The 5755-nt window shown below is 44.7% G+C and overlaps 1 non-coding gene across 1 annotated transcript; it reads left to right on the top strand.

Moving 5' to 3' along the window:
* Nucleotides 1–1090: 1090 nt before the first annotated feature.
* On the top strand, nt 1091–1209 carry LOC134967221 (5S ribosomal RNA). The gene has a single exon (XR_010188774.1). It is a non-coding gene; the product is annotated as a 5S ribosomal RNA (ribosomal RNA).
* The last annotated feature ends 4546 nt before the right edge of the window (nt 1210–5755 follow it).

Below are 5755 nucleotides of genomic sequence, written 5' to 3'. Positions count from 1 at the left end.
CAATATCACCGAAATGTATGACGACACATTCAGGTACACTGGGAAAGAGTTACAAGCCTACAAAACAGAACTGGTTCAGCATAGGATGATTCTTAATTACCTCACAGCTGTGTGTCACAACTGAGGGCTGGAGACCGTGACTGGGAGCCTCAGTTGTAGGGGTTGATGGGTACCTGAATGTTGGAGGAGCGATGGGACTCCTGGATATGCGTAAAGACAGTAGCAAGGACGCCCGAAGGCGTGACCACGACAACTGGAAATATCTTTCAGTGATTTTATTAAATGAAAGTCATAAAACGTGCAAAAACAATAGAAAGTCACAAGTGGAAATTTAGGTGTGCAACTGGTTAATACCAGTAACCTGGAATGTAGAGAAAAGTTCTGTAAACTGTAAATGAAGCTAGGGTTCGCTGGAAAATTGAAATAGAAGCTGGAGTGCGCTGGAAAACTGTAGTTGTTGAAGAGTGGCTGCTGGAAAGCTGGAATACAGACACAGGTGAGTAAGGTGATGTTGTAGAGGGTTAATCACAGTGGTGTCGTGTTACACCACAGAGGAGTCAGGCTTGAATGCAGGAGAGTTCACTGGAGAATCTGTAGAAGACTGCACACAGGAACCACTGGAGACAAATGAAGCACTGACATCTTTTGGGAGCTGGGACCGGATATTTATACCTGCTGCATAGCAGGGATTGGCTGAGCAATTATGACAAGGCTCCAGCACCGTGGATAGGAGGAATAATGTCATGTGACTGGAGTCTAACATGGCTGCGCCCATGAACAAACAAAGAAGGGGAATTAAGTACTATAGGAAAGGCAAGTCTCTAGCAGCGAACTCATCTTTGATACGCTCGGATAGCCCTCCCCAGAAGGCTGCATAAAGAGCGTCATCATTCCAGGAGACTTCAGATGCCAAGGTCTGGAATTGCACCAAATACTGACCGACAGTTCGCGTCCCCTGACGCAGTCGAAGGATCTCTGAAAAGGCTGATGTCACTCGACCTGGCTCATCGAAAATTTGTCTGAACGTTGCCACGAAGTTTGCATAGGATGACAACAGGGCATCAGACCTTTCCCATATAGGTGAGGCCCAATCTACAGCCACACCACACTGGATATGCCCAATCTCATCTGATCTTGGAAGCTAAGCAGTGTTGGGCCTGGTTAGTACTTGGATGGGAGACCACCTGGGAATACAAGGTGTTGTAGGCCGCAGTAGCAGAATAACATGCGCCCAGCGGCGCGCGGCGGTCAGCGAGACAGGAGTGGCAGCAGAGGCCCATGGAGGACGTACATCCAGAAGGGAAATGGTGTCTCAGTATCCGGATCGTGACACTGTGACAGGCGGGTATTGTGTTACCCTAGCAACTCAATATGGAATAAAGTGCTGCACGTACATTACAAACAGCACAGAGGACCCAGCCGAGGTCATAGATCAAAAGATGGATGACATATTACAATTAAAATGGGAGTTTCGAAGGAAACACAATCTCACACTCGCTGCTGTGGGTAATGAGCTGACCAGTTGGGTGTCATGGTTGAACCCACGAAATTGGTTCTCGGTTTTAGGAGAATGGGCCCAAGGTATTATTATGGATGTAGGGAAATTTATTTTGTGTATTCTGGGAGTCGTCATATTGGTTGGCCTGATATTTAGATGCGTTCGGGTTTTAACGAAGTGTAAAAGTAATACCAGGGTGATGAGTTTAAGGAGCGAAGACACTGTAATAACAACAACTAATTTGATTTATGACCCAACGATAGAGACAATGTTGTGATGAAAATGTGATTCCACGGTCCGTTTCTTTCACCCGTTTCTCCTTTGTTTTCCTCCAAGGTACAAAGACATCCGTTTGGAAGAAGAATTTGACAAACTCTTTTATACAGACCATTGATGAACTATGCTACAAGCCCCCAATTTCCCTAGTGACTTTAACTTTTACGATAGCCCAATACTTTAGAGACTGTAACTTTATGGACAATGGAACAACTTTTGCTCGTTATTTATAGCAAAAGCACCGAGAGACATCAAGACAAGACTTCAGACAAGACCTCAATCAGCGAATGCATATTAAACTCACAAAGTTTACGACTGCATTTATAATAATTGCTTCTTATCTTCACCTCTACAACCTTCAGGTAATGACACACATAGTCGATAGGGAATATAGATACAGATATCAGCACTCACATAACCCCCCATTCATGTATCATCAACTAAATGTGCTCCCCCATTTGTTGCAACCAAAAGCCGAAAAGAGCTCGGTAAAGTTTGACAGCCCATCCACAGACCCGTAATACGGGATAAGAAGGATTCAAATGTATACTTCGCAATACCTCGAAGCTTGTTTTAAAACACGTACGGCACGATGATACATGACCCCTCAAACATGGATTCATACACACATGCTTCTACTATCTCACTAGGTCATACCTTTTTCCCACCTGCTCCTCTTCTCCCTTTACCCAATCATAAAATGGTATTTACACAATGACATATATTTTTCTTTTTTGAACTGTTTTAGGAAGTGGCAGTTATTGATGACTGCCAAAGGGTGGACAGTCAAAGTCAAAAAATATCACGCTACACGTTGCCATATATTCACCCCACGCGCTTGCCCGCTGCACGTGCACATTCTCTCCCGTGCGTGTGGATACTCGCAGCTGCGTGATGGCGCCTCCTCGGCCATGCGCTCAAGCGCGTGGTATGTGCATTTACGGTAGAGTATGTGTGCGTCTAGCGGGCGACTCAATCGTTAAATAATAAAACCAAATAGTATGTTTTATAGATAATGTTCCCCTTAATAATAACAACTGTAAGTCTGTTTATTGTAACTGGTCGCTGGACAGAGGAATTCCTCTTTGCATGGTACGAAGGGTCAGACAGGGTTCGAGCAGTGGTGTTTGGTACCTAACTAAAGAACATTTTATTAGGAACAATCCGGTGCTGGTTAGGTAAAGAATAATCGCTCCTGCGTATAGTTATGTCTATTAGTAGTTTCTGGACATTTACTATATTTGCGGTTCATTATCCATGCGGCGGGAATTCTGAGATTCCCTCCCACCTGAGCAGTTTGATATAGTCACAGCCCACCTGTTCAAACTAACCTATGACCTCTTGTTATAATGCGGAGAGACATTCCTGTGTCCAATGAACAATAAGATTGTAGGGCCCTTTGTAGTACACTGTATGTTGTGTATATAAGGGTCACTGTCCCCAGACCGGCCAGTACTCTTCAACATTTATCTCTGATAATTGGAGGACTGGATCCGGTTGCGCTAGCGAATGTTCCCCGTATGGTATGTTTCTCTGTGGCCACTTTGTTAGCCGTTTAATGTTAGCCATTCATTCTTAGTCCATGTATTTGTGTTTGCGATCGTTCGCTGTTGTGCATATTTCTGTTTTGCTATTCTGTTCGATATTAATGTTAGCCTGTAGTGTATGAACTGTTAACTGTTTTCCCTTTTTTACTTAGCTAAATATTGTTAGTAAAGGTGTTGGAACCTTAGCAAGGAGTGTGTTTCACCATTTGTTATTAAGGGTTGCTGAGCATCTCAATCGCTCAAACAGCTAGCTTACAGACCAAGGTTAAACAGTATTATATCATTGCAGTATCTCAACACTAAGAATTACAGTATAAGCATACTCTGTATAAGGTTTAAAAGGTTATTATCTGTGTGTACGCTCGCTGTGTGTATTCCGTACTCACAGCGCAGCGTGTGTACGTAACTTGCGAACCACGTGCGAGGTCTTTGTACGCAAATAGCGTACGAAGTGCGTAGCACGTGCACGAGGGACAGCGGCCATTACGGCTTCACGATATTTGTAAATAGCTTGTGTTCTAAGGTAAATAATCAGCTTTATCACCAGACTTGAATCCGATTGAACATCTCTGGAGAGATCTGAAAATGGCTTTGCACCGACGCTTACCATCCAACCTGATGGAGCTTGAGAGGTGCTGCAAAGAGGAATGGGCGAAACTGGACAAAGATTGGTGTGCCAAGCTTGTGGCATCATATTCAAAAAGACTTGAGACTGTAATTGCTGCCAAAGGAGCATCAACAAAGTAGTGAGCAAAGGCTGTGAATACTTATGTGCATGTGAATTCTTAGTTCTTTATTATTAATAAATTTGCAAAAATCTCAAAAAAAAACTTTTTCACGTTGTCATTGTGGGGTATTGTGTGTAGAATATTGAGGGGAAAAATGAATTTATTCCATTTTGGAATAAGGCTGTAACATAACAAAATGTGGAAAAAGTGAAGCGCTGTGAATACTTTCCGGATGCACTGTATGTATTAAAGTATCAAGGTGAATGAAATTACTAAGGAGAGTGTGGGGTTCTCGATAGATATATATATATATATATATATATATATATATAACAAAGTACATACTGCTGCACCTTTGTATAATGTCGACATTAATTAATTTGGGTTGGGGGATGGGGGGGTGTAATCCACATACATATTGGGCTATACTGAGAAAATCCACCAAGACTGTTGCTACTGAGAGGTAATTATGTTCCTTGAGGCATAGCAAGATTCCATACACATAATAAATACAATGCCACAATATTTGTGAGTGTCTAATAGATCAATTTTAAGACAAGTAGAAATGTCAAGTAATACCAATATACAGACGCAACTTCATGTAATATAACAGCAACACTAATGAATTACAGTAAGTGAATTAAAATAGGTAGAGTAGACAAACACCCACATCCAAAAAAGTCGTTATTGCTTTAAGTTTTACCAACTCTCCAGTGCCCCAAAATACTCTGCCTAGTGACAGTGTGTAGTTGCATCCACACCCAGGTCTGTTTCAGTAGCAATTGCGTGATGCAAGGAACAGAGATGAGAGACTGACATTAGAGAAAGAGATGGGGGAGTGAGGGGGACAGAGATCAGAGACAGGGAGGGAGGCGCCAGTACCGGATCTTGCCACGGGCAAGCAGTACTTTTGCCCGGGGCGCCGCCTTCCGGAGGGCGCCGCACCATGGCAAGATACGCCACTGTGCCCTCTGCAGTGCCCCCCGCTGTGCCCGCTGCTGGTCCCCCGCTTTGAAGGGAACCAGACGCTAAGCGTCTAGTTTCCCTTCATGGAGAGGACTGTGCTGTGCGGTGCGCGATGACGTCATCGCGCACCGCACAGCAAAGGTCCTCTCCATGAAGGGAAACTAGACGAAGCGTCTAGTTTCCCTTCATGGAGAGGACCTTTGCTGTGCGGTGCGCGATGACGTCATCGTGCACCGCACAGCATAGTGGCAGAGACACTAGGGGTCATAATTGACCTCTAGTGTCTATGCTGTGCTATGGGAGAGACGTAATGTCGTCTCTCCCATAGATCCGAGGACAGACACAACCATCCGAGTCCAGGAGAAGAGCGGCGCCGGCGGAGGAGGAGGTCTGGAATCAGGAGCGGGGATTGTAAGTATACTTTTATTTATTATTATTTTTTTTTCAGCTGCGCTACAGGGGGCACAAATGGGGGCGTAACTGTCCACGCCCCCATATGAAGCCACGCCCCCATTTTTGCCCGGGGCGCCACAAGGGCAAGATCCGGCCCTGGGAGGCGCAGTGGATAGAGATGAGAGACAGGGAGGGAGGGAGGTGTGGCAGACAGATGAGAAACAGGGAAATTGGGGTGGTGTGAGGGATACAGTGATGAAAGATTGACATTAGAGAAAAAGATGAGGAAGAGGTATATGGGGGAATGAGGGGGACAGAGATGAGAGACCCAGAGGGAGGTGTGGCGG

Source organism: Pseudophryne corroboree, chromosome 10 (assembly GCF_028390025.1).
Source record: "Pseudophryne corroboree isolate aPseCor3 chromosome 10, aPseCor3.hap2, whole genome shotgun sequence".
NCBI classification, from domain to species: domain Eukaryota; kingdom Metazoa; phylum Chordata; class Amphibia; order Anura; family Myobatrachidae; genus Pseudophryne; species Pseudophryne corroboree.
The sequence above is the reverse complement of the archived record's forward strand: the minus strand, read 5'-3'. Positions and strand labels throughout refer to the sequence as shown.